Source organism: Ceratotherium simum, chromosome 12 (assembly GCF_057802395.1).
Source record: "Ceratotherium simum simum isolate JZ-2026a chromosome 12, ASM5780239v1, whole genome shotgun sequence".
Classification (NCBI taxonomy): domain Eukaryota; kingdom Metazoa; phylum Chordata; class Mammalia; order Perissodactyla; family Rhinocerotidae; genus Ceratotherium; species Ceratotherium simum.
The window spans coordinates 21,763,888-21,786,410 of record NC_141911.1 but is presented as its reverse complement, the minus strand read 5'-3'; the positions used below and the strand labels follow the sequence as shown (position 1 = coordinate 21,786,410).

General features: G+C 37.4%; 1 protein-coding gene across 1 annotated transcript in view; it reads left to right on the top strand.

The window, feature by feature from the left end:
* The window catches only part of CPE (carboxypeptidase E), a 114,376-nt gene that overhangs the window by 30,808 nt on the left and 61,045 nt on the right, over positions 1-22,523 (top strand). The window lies entirely within an intron of this gene.

Sequence of the window (22,523 nt, the reverse complement as noted above, 5' to 3'; positions counted from 1 at the left end):
CATTTGGGCCCCAACCAGTCTAAAAGTTAGGGTTTACAAATACATTCCACAGAAGAGATTTTGTTTGGAAGGGTAAATAAAGCACATTATGGAAAAGTTAAGAAAGAAACAAAAGAGAAGGATGTAAACTTACTTTATGTTTAAAAGAGCAGATGTGTGGATAAGGTAGAGACTGTGGATTTTCTAAATATAGTTTATTTGGTGGTGGGGAAAATTGTAGACATTAAATATATTTTATAGTTCCAGTGACACCTTACAATTACCTAGTCCTTTATAATTTTCAAAGAAATACTTACGTTAGTCAGCACTTACCACATTCCAGGCACTATTCTAGATGCTGAGATAAGGCAATAAATACAACAGATATTATTCCATTAAGTCCTCTCAACAAACCCTATGAATCAGGTACCATTATTATCTTTATTTTATGGATTAGGAAGCTGAGGCACAGAGAGGTTACATGACTTGCCCAAAGTTTCATAGTTAGGAAGTAGAGGAGTCAGGATCGAAACCCAGCCTTTCTTATCTTAGAGCCTGTGCTCCTAACTATCACTAACTGTCCTGTCTCGTGCAATCAGCACAGGCACCGTGTACTTTATCTTCATCTTTAAAACAACGCTGTGAGGGAGACAGCATGGGAATTTTTCTTTACATTTAAAAAATAGTAAAATATTAAAAAATTCAAAAGAAACTTATTTATTTATTTTTTTTCTGAGGAAGATCAGCCCTGAGCTAACATCCATGACAATCCTCCTGTTTTTGCTGAGGAAGACCGGCTCTGAGCTAACATCTATTGCCAATCCTCCTCCTTTTTTTCCCCAAAGCCCCAGTAGATAGTTGTACGTCATAGTCGCACATCCTTCTAGTTGCTGTATGTGGGCCGCGGCCTCAGCATGGCCGGAGAAGCGGTGCGCCGGGGATCCGAACCCGGGCTGCCAGTAGCGGAGCGCGCGCACTTAACCACTCAGCCGCGGGCCGGCCAAAAGCAACTTATTTAAAGTCGTCCATCAGGGAGAAGTTCTAGAGTCTTCTGCTTCATCTCTTGTCTTGATTAATGTCTCAGTCTCCTCATTAGCTTCCCAGCCTCTCGTCAGCCACATCCCTTGATTTCCTTTCTCCTCATGATAGCGGAGTAATTTTTCTCAAACACGAAATCTGTATTGCTGCTCCAATGACTCACTTGTACTCTTAGGATCAAGCCCAAACTTCTCAGCATGCTCTCAGACTCTTCTCGGTGGGTCCCTGCATGCCTCTGCAGCTTCATCACTTGCTCCTCCCTCCCCACCTCGGAGCTCTAGCCCTACTGAATTTTGCTCATTTTAACAAGACATTCTCTTTCTTGCCCCTTCCATGTTACATATGCTGTTTCCTTTGCTTTAAACATCCTTTCTTCTCTACCTGCCTCTTACTCTGCCCTTCTTTTAAAAGTGGCTAAATCCTATTTCCTTTTCAATCTCCACCTAGAGCCACCTCTCCACAGTGTGTTGTAATTGCATGTGCACACTTCCTTCCCCATAACGATGGGGCTGAAGCGGAGGGTGGGGGGATGGGGGATGGGGATCTTGTTCACACAGTTTCTTCTAGCACCCAGCATAGCCTAACAGAATGTGATGTGTTAATACATGTAATCAGCAGACATCTTTTGAACACCTGCTTTGGCAGGTGTGATGCCAGGTGTTGGGCGGAAGTGTAGTATCATGGAGGATTTGAGGGACTTTGGAATCAGATAGCTCTTAATTGAATTCTAGCTTTATCGCTTACTGCTTTTGAGACTTTGAGCCAGTTGCTTAACCGTTCTAAACTTGTTTTCTCAAATAAAAAGCAAGGATCACTAAAATGGCTTGGAAACTTTTGTGTGGGAAACTGACTTGTAAGGAGATAATTATGGTCCATGCTATGTGTTATGGTGTAGGCATGGGCAGAGTGCCACGGGAGCACAGAGGAGGGGCAACCAGGGCAGTCCAAGGGATCAGGGAAGATGCCATTGAAGCCTTTTCTTCATCTTCCTCAGAGCTTCTGTCATAGACATGCCCGGAGATACCTGCAAGTCAGCCAGCTGTTCATCTTTCTGGAAAAGCCTAGTCCAAGGTCTTTCTGAGCATGGAGATAGAGCAAGTGATCTTCCATTCATGCATATTTATGATTCTATTCTAAGTTAAATTATTAATAGCATTTGGACAAATATTCTATTTTTAATATGGACAAGAAGAATGTTTAGTTTGAAACATTTCCTGAGCTTGCTTACAGCATTCTGGGAAAAAATGTCTTAACTTTGTTATTTTCTCAAAATATTTGTATATTTTTCCTGCAATATAATAGTAAAATGAAATCTATGAAGCGTTTAGAATTTTTTTTTTTTTTTTTGTGAGGAAGATCAGTCCTGAGCTAACATCCATGCCGATCCTCCTCTTTTTGCTGAGGAAGACCGGCCCTGGGCTAACATCTGTGCCCATCTTCCTCCACTTTATATGGGACGCTGCCACAGCATGGCCTGACAAGCGGTGCCTCGGTGTCTGCCCGGGATCCAAACCCGGGCGGCCAGCATCGGAGCACACACACTTAACCGCTCCGCCCTGGGGCTGGCCCCAAGGATTTAGAATTTTTAAAGCTGTGTAATTCACATTTTAAGCTTTTACTGTTTCTTTAGTTTTCCTAAAATAACTTGAGAGATTACTACTTGAAGAAGGTCTTCATCTATCAGATTGATCAGATGAATGTATCTTGAAAATAGTTCTGCCTCTTTGGATAAAATCTATTTTATTCCAAAGAAAGCTTTTTTATGACAAATAAAAACGAAGCTATAAATTTTTAAGAATCTTATAATGAATAGCATGACCTGCTCTAAAGAAGGGAGTGTATTTGTATACAACTTAAAGCCAGATGTTTTTATTTGAAAAACAAAATTTGTTATGCTTCTAAAAATAGTTTTTATGTAAGAAAAATAAAAACAGCGATGCAACAGGAAAGCTAAGAACATTTTCTTGCATGAATTGTGTGTGTGTGTTAACAGCCTGAACAGTATTCCTTTGTAGGCTACCTGGCACCATCATTATGGTAGTTTGATGAAAATCAACTGAGTTATACAATTTGCCCAAAGAAATATTGAACAAAAATAACCTAGATCTAGACGTATATATATATGAAATAAAGTAATTCATAAGAATGCATCTAGAAATAAAATTGCCCTTGGAAAGCACCACCTCCCATGACTACAGGGATAGCTCATTATTTGCTTAGGATAATATTTGCATTTTGAAGTGAACTAGAGTGACTTTGCAAAATGCCAGAATTAGGAGAGCAGGAAGACTTATTTTTTTAAAAAACAAAATGTAATTAACACTAGAAGAATGAGTTTCCTGCAATTATCTCATTATTATCAATTAATTCCAAATGAATATGTTTGAATGAGACGTGGGTCTAGACTCTTTATTTCTTCCTTAACCTTGCTGCTCACAAATTGTAAACAGGTAAAATTAGTGAAAATGTTAATAGTGCCAAACCTGAAACTATCTTTGGATCATTGACCTGATTGGTGGAAAAACCTTTGTAGAAAGGTTTTTATAGGTTTCCACGGCGGTGAGCTAATTTACAACTTCTCCCAATAGGGGGGCAGCAGACAGGGCTGTGTTTCTTCCTATGTCACTTTGTAGGATCCATTGTTGTTCTCTAGCTATTGTGTAAAAAGTGACTTGAATTTAAAGCAACTGCTACCTGGAGGGTAATTTTAATAAATTCTTTTATCATTTGGATTCAATATAGCAAAGTGAAAGCAGCATTATTTAGGGTAACTGTCACCACAATCTTTAATATTATCTCACTATTATTTTCCCTGAAAGTATGTTTTGGGACAATTAACAATGACTAATACTTCAATTTTCACCACAAGTACAAACTTATTGATGAACGTTTACATTCTGTATCTTTCTCTTGTCCCCTATCATCACCAATTATTTCATAACGAGAAGGTGTGTAATTTCAACTTTGTAGAAATTAATATAAATACATTTAGATAGCGACATATTACATGTTCTCTTTGTCACATACAGTCCCTCATCTGCTTTGTAAGTAATATGGGAGAACTGAACTAAGCATCATTATGCTATTATACACAGTCCTCAAAGGAAACAGATCTTTTTGATTATTTGCTTAGTTTTGTTTAGCATCTAGACCCTCCAGAGGTAAACACTAAATGTGAAATAGAGAACTGAACTTGGCTTTGGTTCTCCAATTCTAGGCATGGCGTTAATGTTTTTTTGGAAACTTAGGTCCTAGACTGTGAGGCATGTTCCCATCTATGCTCTGCTGCCAGCTCAGCCACCACCCACACTCCTGTGCCAGCTCAACCATAACTTTAAGTGAGACTAAATCAGTGCCTGAAAGTAAGAGGTAAGGAAGCTTTCTGGCTTCCTTAATAAAACTAAGCCTGATCATCCATGTGTGGCGATGGAGGGAGAAGGTGTGTGGGAGGGTTTCACCAAGTCTGGCCCTGACTCTGCCCACCCTCCCTCCATTCACCTGCCCCTCTGGGTGCTCGCATCAGTTACACTAATTACACTGCCACCAGTGGTCTTGCTTTGGGGTGCTGCTCTCTCTGATGCTCTGCCCCAAGCAGGGACACAAAATACTGCTTTTAATTTCCAGTAGCATAGTCCATGGCAGGATGAAGCACTTACACAAAAGGCAGCTAGAGGCTTTGGGGTAACAGAATGGAAACCAGCAAGGGGAGAAAATGCAGTAGACAGTTGGAGCCCCTCCATGTAACTTGCTTGATCTCCAGAGCCCCAAAGCACTGTTCCATTCCGGGCTCTGCACATGCATTTCCTCTGCTCAGATTTCTTTTATCCATCATTGTCTGCCTAGCTTCTCATTCACTAGATTTCAGTGTAGGTGTGACGTCCGTCTGACTCCCGGGCTTAGGTTTGTTTGCTCCATATGCTCCAGTGATCCTACGTATGCACGCTCATCACCGTGTTCTGCAGTTAGGCCATAAACTCAGTGAGGTAGGAACTTTGTCTTTTTCAGCGCTGTATCCTCAGCACCTAGAACAGTGCCTGGCACACTGTGGGCACAAAATATTTTTGAGTGAATGAATGAGTTAATGAGTGAATAGGACCCCGGAAAAAAAGACTTAGAACCCTGACATCTAGCTTCCCTTCACCACATGGGAGGCTCCCTTCACGGTAACCTCACAGAACTGAGGTTGGGTTGTGTTTAGAAAGCTGGCAGGTTTCCTTACAAAAGGTGCAAGTCAACCACTGAATTTAAGAGGCAGAGAGAAGGGCCATTTTCTAGACTAGAAGATAATATGGAATGGCATAGAGGGTGGAGGATCAGTGGCAGGTGTGATGTTGATGCTTATGGAAATTGGGAAACTGTCCAATTCTCCTTAGTTTGGACTTTTTTTGTGTGAATGAATTTCCTAAAAGTCAAATGTAGCCACATAAAAATATTTGGACTAAGAAAATACAATTCCCTCGATATCATTGGGACATATGGTTTAGAGACAGAGCATTATTGAGCCACATCTATGGGCCAGGCCTTCATATGGATTATCTCCTTTAATAAAACAATCCGATGAAGTAGGGATTGTACTTCCCTTTTACAGATAAGGAAACAAGCTCAGAGGGATTTATTAACTTTAGGGTTGCCAAACTAATGAACAGTAGAGCTGGGAGCTATTTGTTCATTCATTCATGCAACAAATATTTATTGGCAGTAAATGTTTTTCATCATTGGTTTTGCCTTTTTCCATGGTAACAATTGCATTTCACTTAGAATCATGATTTTAATCCCGGGAAAGCTATATAGAAAAGGGCACTGAATTAAGCAGATCACATCAGTAGAAATGTGAAACCTCACCATTTTATTCATCCAGAAGTGTCTAGAACTTTAAGTTCAGATCCTTTTATTATAACTTTAATATCTTGTCTGGCTATCTCTCTCTCTCTTATGTTTTAAATCATCAAATCCCCAGCTCCTGGAATATGGTGGGCACTTAGTAAATAATTTATAGTATATAAGAGAAGTCAGAAACATAAATCATTTTCTGTTCAGTATTAACAAAATCTGACTTTTTTTCTTGGTTCTGTGTAAGGAGTATTTCACTGAGTGTAAATTATGAAGGACTTCAAGAATCAAATTCATGTACCACTGTTATATTCATTGTTGGAACTGAATTCTGAGGGGAACTGAGAGTTTATTGTCCTCTAAGCTTTTACCTTAAGACAGATGACACCAATGCAGGTAGTCATGGAGAATAATAGATTTGAGAATTTAATAAATATGTTGGTTTGAAACACAAATATCATCAGCCAGCAGGGAGGCAGACACATTTTGTGTGAATGAGAACTTAGCCCACTGATTGACATTCAAGACCCATTGGAAAAAATCAGGAAACACAAGAGTGGGAAGAGCCCAGAGTCAATCAGATTGGAGCAGCTCTCCAAAAATACAGAAGGCCAGAAGGTGGTGAGAAAAATGCCAGACAACAGGCTGTGGAGAAAAATAAACAAGCCAAGAAACCTCCTATTTGGCCTTAAAAGAGGCAGATGGTGACAGGAAGTATTCAGTGAGGGGTGATTGTGCTAAAAATCACAAAGATTATAAAATTATCCATCTGTAGTTTGAGGTTTTAGGGAAAAATTAAAACTCTTTGCTCGTATTGCAAGAAAGGGTGATGGTACAGAAACAGAATATTAAGTAAGTGTATTTGTGTCAGGATAACAGAAATGTGAGATGCATTATCCCATTAGAAGAGAAGTTTTGTTTACTTAGAGATTGTGACCAAAATTATAAAAGGTATTTTGTTTCGCATAAAAAGAGTTGGATTTGTATTAAATCTGTTCCTTTCACATTTTTGATGTAAGAAAGAATTCTCCTAAGAATGTTAATAGGTTGCTAAGGTAGCAATAATAATTTTTTAACTGACAAAACATTCTTTCTTTCTCTTTTTTTCCTCCTTAGAAAGGTCTTTGGAATGGGATATAGAAAATGAGAAATAACAATGTTGAGGTTTAAGGTAGAGAATTTTAATTTGAAAGTTGAGAAAAAACTATAGCAGAGAAAGCCAATCATTTGGAATGATATTGGGAGAATTTGAAAAAAAATTCATTGTCAATATTTTAGGATAGATGCAGTTAAACATTGAGAATTAGAAATAGTTTTTATGTAAAGGACCTCATTTTCTGTGCTTAAATTTTAATTCAAAACTACCTATTCTATTTTCTGTTTTTTAAAATCCTTTTAAAATTTATGTATATATTTTTATTGAGGTCACGTTGGTTTATAACATTAAATTTCACGTATACATCATTATATTTTGACCTCTGTATAGACTGCACTGTGTTCACCACCAAAAGTCTAGTTTCCATCCATCACTGTACACATGTGCCTCTTTACCCCTTTCATGCTCCCCTCACCCTCCACCCCTCTGGTAACACTAATCTGGTCTCCGTATCTATGTGTTTGTTTGTTTATCTTCCACAGGTGAGTGAAGTCATACAGTAATTTTCTTTCTCTGTCAGGTTTATTTCACTTAGCATAATACCCTCAAAGTCCATCTATGTTGTTGCAAATGGCACGATTTTGTCTTTTTTTTTTTTTTAATAGCTGAGTAGTATTCCATTGTCTATATATATCACATCATCTTTATCCATTCATCTGTTGGTGGGCACTTAGGTTGCTTCCAAATTTTGGCTATTGTGAATAATGCTGGAATGAACATAGGGGTGCATATAACTTTTCGAATTAGTGTTTTTGTGTTCTTTGGGTAAATACCCAAAAGTGTAATAGCTGGGTCATATGGTATTTCTATTTTTAATAGAAATATCTATACTGTTTTTCATAGTGGCTTCACCACCTATCCTGTTTTTTTATGGCAGTGTCCAACTTAAGGAATCGAATAAGCCTAGGGTTTTGCAACCCTTTTCTAGACCACTGAAGCATTTCTGCTATGTGCTTGAATATGTCTTCGATTTCATGCATCAGAAATATTAGATGCTGGACACTCCTTCTTTAGAAGAAGTCGTTAATAATTTAATATAATCGATTCTTATCTATTTTAATTGTTTTGCTCTTGGATTTTTAACCATACTTACTTAAGAGTGAGTACTATATTTTAAGTTTAAATGAATACAGAGGTGGATTGTGTGGTGATGCTTCTACCCTTTTCCTTGAGAACCGAAGGCAAAAAGTTAAATATATTATGAAAATTTGCTTTACTTTTTTTTTTTGTGAGGAAGATTGGCCCTGAGCTTTTAAAAACACAGTTTTCCAGACAGAGAAACAAGCTTATATATGGGTGTATTTTTTATTTTTTTATTTTTCTGTGAGGAAGATTGGCCCTGTGCTAACATCTGCCAATCCTCCTCTTTTTTCGCTGAGGAAGACTGGCCCTGGGCTAACATCCATGCCCATCTTCCTCCACTTTATATGGGACGCCGCCACAGCATGGCTTGCCAAGCAGTGCGTCGGTGCGCACCCAGGATCCGAACCGGTGAACCCTGGGCCGCTGCTGTGGAGCGTGCGCACTTAACTGCTTGCTCCCCCGGGCCAACCCCATGTGGGTGTATTTTTAAATGAACTAGAATCATGAAATCTAGACACTTTACATGTTATTTTATTTAATCCTCAAAACAACATTTTAACATAATTGTTATTACAGTATCATTCTCATTTCATAAATGGGGCAAGAGAGGATCATATAAACCAAGTCAGTGTCCTAAGGTCACACACCTAATAAGTAACAGAGTCAAGATTTGAACCCAGTTATGTATGTCTCCCAACTCTTCCCATTATGCCAGTGCTTCTTAATAGGGGATGGGGTTTTGCACATTAGATTACTTAATCCCATTGTCCATTAGACTACTTGTCCTTTGCACTAATCCAGGGGTGGTGCCTAGGCATATGTATATTGAAAAAGTTTCAGAGGAGGTTCTGATTCCAACCTTTAGTTGGGAACTGCTGTATCCAAAGTTTCAAAAACCAGCCAACTAGCCAACCAACCAACCAGCCAACCAATCAACCAACCCATCCACCCATCCATCCAGTCTTTATTGTATGGTGGTAGGTGAAGATCTAAGCATTATTTTCTGCAAGTTGCTAGGCAATTGATCCAACCTCCGTCACTGAATAATATTGTTTAATCACAGATTTAGAATGTCTTTTTATGAGGTATTAAGAAATATCATAAGTTATTTCTGAGAGATACACATATATACATACACAATTATTTTCTCTCTTCTTGTGCTTATGTATATATTTTTCAGTTTTATGGCGTTACATGTGTGGGTATCTGTTAATATCTCAAAGTATTAGTGCTATCCTCACCCTCATTCTCAGGTCTCATTTCTTTAACAATTTTCTTTGTTTTGTTATTCCCTCCATTTCTGTCTTCTAGGAGGTCTTAAGAATCATTTTATATAACAAAAATGTCCTCTTTTATTTTGACTGAAAATACATCAAAGTATGAATCTGGGAAAAATGAAAATATTTTATATCTTTTGTTTCTCAGAAAATTCTAGCAGTTTTATTAATATTGATAATATACTTCTTATAGTCATTCCTATACAAACAATATTTTTATTGCTACTGTGGATGAATTGTCTTTCGTTAACTTGTTATTGCTGGAGTAAAAGAACTATTGATTTTTCATATATGTAGCTTGTTTTTGGCCATTTTGCTGAACTCTCAATTCTAATGGTTGTTTAGTTGATTCCTTTCAGTTCTTCTGAGTATACTGTATAATTTGTACTCAACGTTTTCATTTTATTTGTCAAAGTTTATATATCTTAATTTATTCACATGCATATATTAAGAGTTCAGAATTTCGGGTACATTGTTACATGATAACGCCAATAGATATCATGGGAATGGCTCCTGGGTGTCACTGTATGATGGTTCGTGTACATACTTCAGCATGTAAATGACTATGCTTCTGTACTTCCAGATTAGATACATTAAGCCTTTGGAATAATTAATTAGTTTTATCAAATATTTTGATTTGAAATGAATTTTTATTTAAAGGATACTAAGAATAAACTCTGACTGGGGCAGGTTATTTTTAAAATATATTTCTATTTTATGACATTTTATTTAGGTGTTCATATCTATGTTATGACATTTTATTTAGGTGTTCATATCTATGTTATGACATTTTAGTTAGGTGTTCATATTTATGTTCATAAAGGAGATTGCCCTACACTTTTCTATTTTATATAGTTTTTCTCAGATTTCGAGTTAGAGTTGTAATATATTTTCAGAAAATCATTTTATTGAGGTTTTTTACATTTGTATGTACATTTTACATACAATTAATGTTTACATTAATAATATTTATTAATGTAATGGGAAATGTCTCTATCTAGGTCAATGTCATACAGGAAAATTACAGTTTTTAACACTTTCTCTGATTATCACTTATTTCGCCTTTACTGACTAAGACTGGTCAAATTAAGCATGGTGTTAAGGCAGAAACTTATTGGGTGTGTAGTAGTAAAGTAGAAAATATTTTACAATCCCACTCTGCTTTTTTCTAATCCCCCTGTACTAGGATTTGAAGGCTTTTCATTGTTGTGCTCTGTAGGCTGATGATTTCTTCAGGGCAGAACACAACAGAGGTATTGAAAGGTGTACTTTTGGGACCTACATGCCTGGCTATAACTCCTTGTCCTCCAGAGAGGGGAGAAGGTACTGAATCTTAATTTTGATGTCCCTTGTATCGCTGGTTGGCAAATAACCTCTGTCTCTGTTCCACCTCCTGGACTTGGTAGTTTATGGCTCCCATCCTCTGTGTCTTACTGGCGGATATAGGGCTCATTCCCAGATGGGTGAATTTCTTGTTCTTCTCCAAGTTTGCCCAAAGAATCTTAACATTTGCCTAACAAATCCCCTATCCTTCCTGCTTTTACAATAGGGACCCTTGAGGTTTCTTTGTCTCTTTTCATTTAGTATAGCTTTTCACCCAGGAAAGGACAATTTGAGTTGTAGTTATAGAATGCTCACTTAAAGTTTGATTTCAGCTAAATATTTTGTGTTCACATTTTCATCCATCTTATAATTCTGGTTAATATCACATCCAGATTTGAAACGCAAGTTATGTAAACAAGAAGGCATATCTGGACAGCTAGTGCTTTCCTAAATCATGTTTTCCCATTTTAATTATTGTGCAATTGTGCATAGCATTCCATTTTAACACATTATTTCCATTTTATTGTTTCTAATCTAATTATTTCTGCTTTTTTCATTAATAGTTTTGCTAGAGGTTTGTTTGGTGCAGCATTTTGCAAGTTGTTCTCAGAATATTAAAAAATGGCAAATGAGCTTGGGAAATTGTACTAAATACCACTCTTGAGGATTCAGAGTACATATTAACATAAGAAAAAGTCTGAGAAGTTGTAAAGTAAATGGGAAAACTTGTCAAGTCTATTTAATGTTTTAAAGAACTTGAAAATAATGAACTTATTTGTGTAGAGGAAGACTTTTTCTTGGCACAGTTATTGATTTTTTTCTTAAGACCAATTTGAGAAGTGCTATTCTATTTCATCATTATTATTACTTCAAATAAAGAGCTTTGAATTTGTTTATTCAATTCATTTTTCTTTCTTATTATTTTTTACTTATATTTTAATTATTTTTTTACTTTTTTAGGGTATTTTTCCACCTTTTTACAACTTAAACATGGTTTCGTTCATTTATTTTAATATTTAAACATGAAAAAATTTAAAGCTATGACAATGTCTCTGATTACATCTTTGACCATCCTAAAGTCTTGATATTTAGCAACCTCATCAGTGCTATTTTACAAATAAACTATTTTATTTTTAATTTTTTTCTTTGATCTAATTTTTTATTTTTGGTGTGATTCTTTTTTTTTTTTTATTGATGTTTTAATGGTTTCTAACATTGTGAAATTTTGGGTTGTACATTTTTGTTTGTCCATCACCATATATATGACTCCCTTCATCCCTTGTGCCCACCCCCCACCCCCACTGCCCCTGGTAACCACAGTCCAGTTTTCTCTGTCTATGTGTTGGTTTATATTCCACATATGAGTGAGATCATACAGTGTTTGTCTTTCTCTTTCTGGCTTATTTCACTTAACATAATACACTCCAGTCCCATCCATGTTGTTGCAAATGGGACGATTTTGTCTTTTTTTATGGCTGAGTAGTATTCCATTGTATATATATACCACATTTTCTTAATCCAGTCGTCAGTCGAGGGACACTTAGGTTGCTCCCACTTCTTGGCTATGGTGAATAATGCTGCAATGAACATAGGGGTGCATAAGCCTCTTTGGATTGTTGATTTCAGGTGCGTTGGATAGATTCCCAGTAGTGGGATGGCTGGATCATAGGGCATCTTTATTTTTAATTCTTTGAGGAATCTCCATACCGTTTTCCATAGAGGCTGCACCAATTTGCATTCCCACCAGCTGTGTATGAGGGTTCCTGTTTCTCCACATCCTCTCCAACATTTGTTGTTTTTTGTCTTGGTGATTATAGCCATTCTAACAGGCGTGAGGTGGTATCTTAGTGTTGTTTTGATTTGCATTTCCCTGATGATTAGTGATGTTGAGCATCTTTTCATGTACCTATTGGCCATCTGTATATCTTCCTTGGAGAAGTGTCTGTTCATTTCCTCTGCCCGTTTTTTGATCGGGTTGTTTGTTTTTTTGTTGTTCAATTGTGTGAGTTCTTTATATATTATGGAGATCAACCCCTTGTCAGATGTATGTTTTGCAAATATTCTCTCCCAGCTGGTTGGTTGTTTGTTCATCTTGATTCTGGTTTCGTTTGTCTTATAAAAGCTCTTTAATCTGATAAAGTCCCACTTGTTTATTTTTTCTTTAGTTTCCCTAGTCTGGGTAGGCGTGTCATCTGAAAAGATTCCTTTAAAACCAATGTCAAATAGTGTGTTGCCTATATTTTCTTCTATGAGTTTTATAGTTTCAGGTCTCACCTTCAGGTCTTTGATCCATTTTGAGTTAATTTTTGTGAATGGCGATAGCACATGGTCCACTTTCATTCTTTTGCATGTGGCTGTCCAGTTTTCCCAACACCATTTATTGAAGAGACTTTCCTTTCTCCATTGCATGTTCTTAGCACCTTTGTCGAAAATTAGCTGTCCGTATATGTGTGGTTTTATTTCTGGGCTTTCAATTCTGTTCCATTGATCTGTGTGTCTGTTTTTGTACCAGTACCATGCTGTTTTGATTACTATTGCTTTGTAGTATGTTTTGAAGTCAGGGATTGTGATGCCTCCTGCTTTGTTCTTTTTCTTTAGGATTTCTTTAGCTATTCGGGGTCTTTTGTTGCCCCATATAAATTTTAGTATTCTTTTTTCTATTTTTGTGAAGAATGTCATTGGGATTCTGATTGGGATTGCATTGAATCTGTAGATTGCTTTAGGTAATATAGACATTTTAACTATGTTTATTCTTCCAATCCACGTGCATGGGATATCTTTCCGTTTCTTTATGTCATCATCGATTTCTTTCAATAATGTCTTGTAGTTCTCATTGTATAGGTCATTCACCTCCTTGGTAAGATTTATTCCTAGGTATTTTATTCTTTTTGATGCAATTGTAAATGGTATTATCTTTTTGAGCTCTCTTTCTGTTAGTTCATTATTAGCATACAGAAATGTAACTGATTTTTGTAGATTGATTTTGTACCCTGCAACTTTGCTGTAGTTGTTGATTATTTCTAATATTTTTCCAATGGATTCGTTAGGGTTTTCTATATATAAAATCATGTCATCTGCAAAGAAAAAGTTTAAAAATTTCCAGTTGTATGCCTCTTCTCAAAATTTTATTAATTTTCAAATTTATTGTATGGTTGTTGGAGAAAGTGACCTATAGTCTTTCTTATTTCCAAAATTTTACTTTTTAAAATTTATCAAAAATTTCTCTATGACCAATTATGCAATTAGCCATTATGTTTCAGGTGTACGTTAGAAGGTGAATTCCCCATTTCTGGATTATCGAGTTGGATATGTTTTGATAAATTTTGTTTTTCTTTTTAAAATTTCTGCTATTCTTTTTGTCTACTTGACCTACTATAGACTGGTGAAGGCGGGTGGGTCTCTTATGTAATTGTTTTGATTGGTTTCTACTTATACTTCCAAAGGTTTTTGCTGTGTATACTTTTCTTGATGAATTATTCAGAGTTATATACTCAGTAGATATTGTACCTTTTCAAAATACTGCTTACTTCTTTTTAAAAACAGTTAAAGTCAACTTTGCATAATTAGTTTACTTTTCTTGTTTTTTATTTTTGGGTTTGCTTGATATGCATGTGAAAGTTGGTTTTTTTTTTTTTGATCTTTGCATGTCATTTTATTTGAGGTATATTTGTCAGAAGTTGTAGAATTAGTTATTTTCTCATCACACCTTAGGCTTTTTTCCTTTTGGCAGTAAAATATAAAAGATTTATATTGATTGCCATAATTATTATGTTTGACCTTATCATTATTTTTATGCTTTCGTTTTTTATTACTATTTGCTTTCTATTCTGCGTTCTGCAATGAAGGCCATCTACTTTTAGTTTCTGTAGTGACTTAAGAAGTAGAAACCCTTTTTTAATTCCACTGTTGCTTACTGTAAAGGTAATATAGATTTATAATCTCTTTATTATTATAAAAATATAAATCCTCTTTCAACATTTGTTGGTTCTTTTTATTTAACTTGAGAGTTTTTACTCTGATTTTTAAGCCTCTATGTTTTTATCTTGTTAAAAAAACACTACAGGTCCTTCTTCACTGTGTCTTCTGGTTCTTGAATTAGTCTCCTGAGTGTGAGGAATTTATAGAACTCTGCAGAGCAGTATTTTGGACAAATATTCCCTTTATGTGCCTACAGATAGAAGATAGGGTGAAAGCCTTGCCTCATTCCTGTTTAGGGAAACAGAAAATTCGACCTGCCTATTTCTTAGTTGGATAAAGACGAGCAAGAAGTAAAAAATAGTCTGGCAGAGTTCCTAAGATTTTGACAATATGGTCAAGTCATTTAAAGATTGCTTAAGGTCAGATCTGTTTAAAAGCAGAATATTTCCTCTAAAAACCACTTAATACCAATGAAGTCCAAGTGGAGGTTTTAGATTAGTGGTTCTCAGTGGGGGGAGATTTGTTTCCCAGGGAACATGTGACAATGTCTGGAGACATTTTTGGTTGTCACAACTCATGGGGAGGTGCTATGGCATGTGTTGGGTAGAGGCCGTAGATACTGCTAACCACCCTACAATGCACAGGACAGCCTCTCACAGCAACGAATGATCTGGTCCCACGGGTCAATGGTGCCACAGGTATGCCTGCTTTAGCTGAGGTGATACCTTAGATTAAGTGGTTATGTACAGTAGTAAAGTAGATTTTTATAATGTTGATTGCATTGGATAACTTTTCTAAGACAGAAGCAGAAATCCAAATACCTGTCAGTACCTGAGTGAATTACTTGAAGTCTTTAGCAATGAAATTTTCTGCATTGGTCTCTGTATCTTGGATTTCAGGGCTCTCACAGCTATAATCTAGAGTCTTCAGCCACATCAAAATAACTAATAATTATCCCACAATGAAAAAACAATTCTCTAGGGGAATGTCTTTCAACCCTAGAATTTTAAGGCTCTATCCTTAGTGGCTCAACCAAAACCTTACATAAATCTATAAATACTGTTCCTTCAAGAAGGATGTGAAGGAAGCTTCTGTTCTGTATTTTCAAAAAGTAAAATTGAAGGGTTAGGTTATTGCAGTAGTTCTTTTTACTGAATTACAGTTTAAGGTTAGCTTTTGTTATGTATAATAATTTATTCTGTTTAAACAGTTAGAAAAAATGCTAACTCTAGCATCTAGTTATAGTGATTAAGCCATCTCAGGTGCTCTGTGCAATCTGCTCCCTGTTTATTTTCTTGCTACTTAAAGTGTGGTGCCCACCCCCACCACCCTACCAGTGCCATCAGCAACACCTAGATAGATCTTGTTGGAAATGGAGGCTCTTGGTCCCCAGACCAGACTCACTGAATCCTAATCTGTGTGTTAACAAGGTCCCCAGGTGATTTATATGCACAGGAAAGTTTGAGATGTGTCTCTTTTGTTGGCCTTGGTTTTATTTTTATTTTCAGTGGTCTAGTTTTTGTAACGTTAAATAGTGTAAGCTGCCTCAAATTCTTTTAGAAGTAGGAAGAAGTAAAAATCTTTTGTGTCTATCTGAATTGGACCATTTCTTATTTATAAAAGAAATACACACACACACATATTTGGGAAAATTCAAAAAAGTATAAATAATTTAGCCACAGCAATCCTTTGGCATTACACTCCTTTGTCCTTTTTCTGTGCATATGTGTGTGTATATAGTATAGTTTTGTCTTGCCTTTTTAAAACATTGTACCATAAACATTTTCCCAACCATTTTCTATAGTTATTTGTTGGACGTATTAATGGTTGCATACATTCTATTTTATGAATGTAGCGTAATTTAATCATTCTGTAGAGAATGATTTCTAAATTAAAAAGAAAAATTAATGTGGGCATTGAGTAAGAATCTACAATAATTTTCAATTATTTTTTTCCAAATATTAGATCCTCCACTGTGTTCTATAGTATCTGCAGAGCTCCCTGTCTCTGATGCTTTATTCCCCTAAGACTCTGTCAGAAATATCCCATTGTAGCAGTCATACAAAATAGAAGTGGATGTAATACTTCTCAATATTTTCCCAGGAATTTCCTCTGGCAATAGGGGATAGTGATTTAGGACCTCCAACAAGCTCAGGGTGTAGTCCAAAGCATCCATACGTTGTACATTTGATATTTATTTCAGATGTAATTTTCTTCTTCGTCTTTTTTTTTATTTTTGGTGAGGAAGATTAGCCCTGAGCTAATATCTGTTGCCAGTCGTCCTCTTTTTGCTGAGCAGGATGGCCCAGGGCTAACGTCCATGCCATCTTCCTCTACTTTATATGCGGGACGCCACCATAGCATGGCTTGACAAGCGGTGCATAGGTCCACGCCTGGGATCTGAACCGGCGAACCCCAGGCTGCCGAAGCAGAGCATGCGAACTTAACCACTATTACCGGGCCAGCCCCTGTAATTTTCTTCTTGAAAAGAAAAGTCATATGAATTTGTCTTGCATTCTGTATAATATGAAAATAACATTCTTTATTACTTGCTAGTGAAATAGACACTTTTCTTAAGTTTTCCTTAAGATTATGCAGTTTATGCTGTATTTTCTTTGGCAAGATTTAGATATTCCAATGTGAAGGCAATCAAAGAATGACCTGCTTCTCAAGGAAAAAGGGTAATAGGAGATAATGTTTCCCTTGACATCACAACATAAAGACAGCCTGGTCTCCCATATACATGCATTACCCATTGTATAATTTTCCTGTGGATTCTGTAACAAATTACCACTAACTTGATGGTTTAAAGCAGCAGAAATTTATTTTCTATAGTTTTGGAAGCCAGAATTTTGAAATTAGTATCATTGGGCTGAAGTCAAGCTATTGGTGGACCTGCTGCTCCCTTCAGAGGCCCTAGGGGAGAATCCCTTCCTCCCTCTTCCAGCTTCCTATGGCTGCCAGCATCCCTTGGCTTGTGGCCGCACCACTCCAGTCTCTGCCTCTGTAGTCAAGTTGCCTTTTCCTCTTCTGTATGTGAAATCTCCCTCTTATTAGGATACATGTGATTGCATTTAGGACCTACCCAGATAATCCAGGATAATCTCCCCATCTCAAGATTCTTAATCACATCTGCAAAGGACCTTTCGTTTTTGCAATAGAAGGTAACATTCTATAGGTTCCAGGAATTAGGACATGGGTATCTGTTAAGTGGCCATTTTTTAGCCTACCACATTGTTAAAAAGAAGACAGTAGGCACAAATGGAGTCTCTTATGCTAAGGCCCCTGTCACCAAACCGAGACTTAAAGTAATTATAATTTGGCTCTCTCAGAAATGGAATCTTAAACCGGTCAATCAGGAATCTCCTGATCAGCACTAGTTAGGTAATCTGCCGGATAGACCCCTGCTATCCCCTAAAGGAAAGTGACTTTGCAATAACCAACCTGCTTTTTTGCCTAGTATACCTTCCTCGTTCCTGCTCCCTTATGCCTATAAAAGTCTTTCCTTGCGTACAGCTCCTCGGAGCTCCTTTCTATCTGCTAGATTGGATGTTGCTCCATTCAGATTGATTTTTGCTCATATAGACTCTTAAAATTTTTAACATGCCTCAGTTTATCTTTTAACGACACCAGTCTTAACTCTTTCTCTTAACCAATCCTGTCACTCTTCTCTCCTGTATTAGTTACCTATTGCTACATAACAAACCACCCCCCAAACTCAGTGGCTTAAATTAATCATTTGATTTTGTCATAAATCTGTGGGTCCGCAGTTTGGGCTGGGCTCAGCTGGGCAGTTCTTCTGCTAGTTTGCCTGAGTTCACTTAGAAGCTGGGTGGTTCAGATGGCTTCAGTTATATCTGACTGTGTGCGCTGTGGATCACCGACAGACCAGAGGGAACTACACAAGGGTGTGGACTCAAGGAGTTGTGATTCTTTGAGGGCCACTAATTTAACAATTTCTAACAATTCCCTGCATCTCTCATTTTTAATACTTTTGGAAATGCAAGTTTGTACAAAAGCACTCCCAGAATAAGTGTATTGGGAAGATTCTTTGTTCTTTTACACAGTTTAAAAATGATTAAGTTTCTGTTATGTTGCCAACACTTCAAATTTATAGGAAAGATTAAATATACACTTTTATAATGTAAAAACAATAATAAGCAACCAAGACAGACCATAAGGAATTATAAATCCTTGTCTATGCTGTGCTTGTGTTTTTGAGTTATTTTTTCATGCTGCATATATGACTAACAGGTAAGAAAAATTTCATGCTTAACATCTAATCCCTGGGGAGGTCATAACCTCAGCTGGTATGAGGCCAGACATGATTGTGTGGGGAGTCATTCTGCAGGTAATTTTTATGCGCCTGGAGAATTTCTGATTGTTTGAAAGCTGAGTGGAAATACAAAAGAAAAATAGAAATAACATTATTATTGCTACTGTGCTTTTAAAAATGGATTGATTCTAGTCTTTTTATTTTTCTACCAGTTTTTAATAGCTACAGAAATCACATAGCCTAGAAGTAGTTTTCATTAAAAAAAAAATTACTGCTTGCAAATAACCATATGTAGCCAAATTGATTGCATGTGTTGACTCAACTTTTAGAAGAAGTAATGTTAGTCATACTTACTACAAGACCTTCTTGTTCTCTGAGGAAAAGGTCACTTTGGGAAGTCTGCACAAAAATTTATAAAAGTGGTGCAAAACAACATGTGAGAAAATAACATAAAAATATTTTTTTGGTCTGATTCCAAACCTAAGGGCTTGTTTGGGATTTCAGAATAATGTTTATAGATAAATTCTGCAGGATCTGATTTCAGTGATATTTTGAAGGTAACAGACTAAAAGTGTTGTCAGTTAGTATTTAAGCTTCTTCATTTCTAGCACAAATCCCAGAAGGAAGATGATAAGGACTTTCTAAAATTCACAACATGATTGATAATTGAGACTGTGTGGTAGTAAAATATATAGTTTTCATTCCATGTTGGAGTTTGAAAAAAATATAGATCTATATGAAAGTGATTTTTATTTATAGATAATATATGCCTCACAAAAGAAATGTAAAAAGAAAGTTATTTAATGATATGTACTTTGCAGGCCTACTAAGAGAGAGTAAAATTTAGGGTGAGGGAGTTGTATTTCAGAAAAAGCAAAAAGAACAATCAGAAAATGATTTAAGCTAGATATTTGGATTTTGTCTGAAGACACCGAGGTTGAAGAATGCTGGCACAGTCCAGAGGAAATAAGGACTGGCTGGGACCGTGGGCAAGGCCTGAGCCACCATCTTGTTTTTACCGGTGCAGCCCCTTGCCTTACCGGAAGAAACTCTGGCCTTCATGGTTGCTCATGACCAGCCCTATGCTCTGGCCTTTTCCAATAAACTTGCCTCACCTGAATGGAGACTTGACGATCATCCAAAGACAGTTCTTCAGCTCCTGGCCCCAGCTCCCGGCTGAGCCTGCTCACTCCAGAAAGGAGCCTGAGCCCCATTCCTAGTGAGTTGCCAATCTGTCCCCTGCCTTTTCCCAGCCTCCTGGCTTTCTTGCCTTAGATCCCCTTATATTGACCTAGGAGCGTCATTTCTACTAAACTTCAGGAGCTGTAGTGTGGAGTTATCTCCATACCTATCAATTCCTCCTCTGGTAAGACTTGCCTGTCCTAATGTGATACCTCTGTTTCCCACTGTCCATGCTTACGTTATGCCACCTGGGTTAGCTTCAGCATTTGGTTTTGCATCTGCTCCATACCAGTCTGGCTACAGTTTTATGTTATGTAGTATGTTAATACCACAAAATTACCCTTGCAAAAAAGAGCAAAGGACTAGCAGAACTATCTTTCTGTAAAAGAGAGGGAAGGAGAAGGGAAGAGAGGGGAAAAAATATGTTGAGGGCACTGGGCCAGGTACTTTCCACGTATAATCTTTATATTTAATTCCCATAGCTCTCTATGAAGCAGGTGGTAATATCCCCATTAAGTATGGACACATAGTTAATAATAGGGGGAGTTTTTCTGACAAAGACCACGTTTTTTCCACCATAACCTCAAAAGTGTGTTTCCTCACACTTTTGAAACATCTGAAATGGAAAGATTTGCTTTTCTGTATAACATATAGTGGCGGTAACTGAAATTAAGTGCTGAAGAACTTGGAATTTTGGGTGGAGACATGTGAAAGCTCATTAGAGTTTTGGTTGAACATGAGAACATTAAAATATGGTAAATGGTGATAAAGATCCCAGAGAGTAATAAGAATGGGTAAATATATGAGAAGAGATCTGTAGGGAAGGAAGCATATTGAAGGCTTTACAGAATACAGTAGATATTTCTATCCATTATAGGCGTTAATAGAGAACATAGGTGACAAAGGCAAGAGAGATAAAAGTAGTAGATAGAAAAACAAAACAAAAAACATTCTGAGCCAACCCTGATGGCCTAGTGGTTAAAGTTCAGTGTTCTCACTGCTTTGGTGGCCTGGGTTCATTTCCTGGTCATGGACCCACACCACCTGTCTGTCAGTTGCCATGCTGTGGCAGCAGCTCACGTAGAAGAACCAGAAGAACTTAAAACTAGGATATACAACCAGGCACTGGGGCCTTGGGGAGAAAAAAAAAAAGAGGAAGAATGGCAACAGATGTTATCTTAGGGCGAATCTTTCTCTGCAAAACAAACAAACGAACAAAAAATTCCCTTTCTCTCCTGCTCACCAGCTCCCTCAAAAAAAAAACCCCCAAAAACCCCAAATGAAATAATCAATGTAAGATAAACAATGTAAGACTATCAGGATGATGCCAGAGAAAAAGAAGGTCAGGGAAGACAAAAGCACTTCCAAAACCTTTTAAATTCTCAAAAAATCAGAAGCTGGGGGCTGGCCCCATGGCTGAGTGGTTGGGATTCTGTGCAGTCCCCTTCGGCGGCCTAGGTTTGTGGGCCCAGCAGGTTCGGATCCTGGGCACATACCTACTCCACTCATCAGCCATGCTATGGAGGCATCCCACATACAAAATAGAGGAAGAGTGGCATGATGTTAGCTCAGGGCTAATCTTGGTTAGCAAAAAAGGAGGAAGATTGGTGATGGATGTTAGCTCATGGTGAATCTTCCTCACCAAAAAAAAAAAAAAAGAGAGAAGCTGAATGGTGTAGGAAGATTTGTTAGCACCTGTCTTCCTTCATACGGTGTTTTGTGAGCACAGCTCTATTCTAGTCGTTGTGCTGGGTACAGATGATAGAGTCACCCACAATTTACATGTTCCAGATGAATTATTCTTATTTATTTCTAAAGTTCAGGGCCAGTTCCTGATCTGCCCCCTTAAACTCGTTATTCTTTGTTTCCTAGTTGCATATGTGACACTGCCATCCCCCAGCTCCTCCTACAGAAGCCTGGGAGTTACTCTGGCTGCCTCCTTCTGCCTCAGCCCAGCTATCACCAAGCCCTGTCAGTTCTATTTCTTAATCTTTCTCCAATCTGTCCACTGCCCTCCATGACTCCCACCACCATCCTAGTCCAAGCCAATAGCATCTCCTGCTTGGCCCACCACAATATCTCCTGACTTATTACCTTCTTGGTCCCTCCAATTCATTCTTCACACCAGAGGTCAGCAAACTTTTTCTGTAAAGGGCCAGATAATAAATATTTCCAGCTTTGTCGGCCATACAGTCTCTGTCTCAACTACTCAATCTGCCGTTGAAGGGGAAGCAGCCAGAGCCAGTCCATACACAATGGCAATGGTTTCCAGTAAAACTTTACACAACAGACAACAGCAGGGTTAGTCTCCTAGTCATAGTTTGCTGAAGATCCCTGCCCTACACTGTGGCCAGTGGTCCTTCTTAAATGCAGATGGAATCATGTGAGACCCCTGCTTAAAGTATCTAATTGCTTCTCCCACTCGTGGAAATAAATTGACAATGTCTTCCTTCTTTATTCT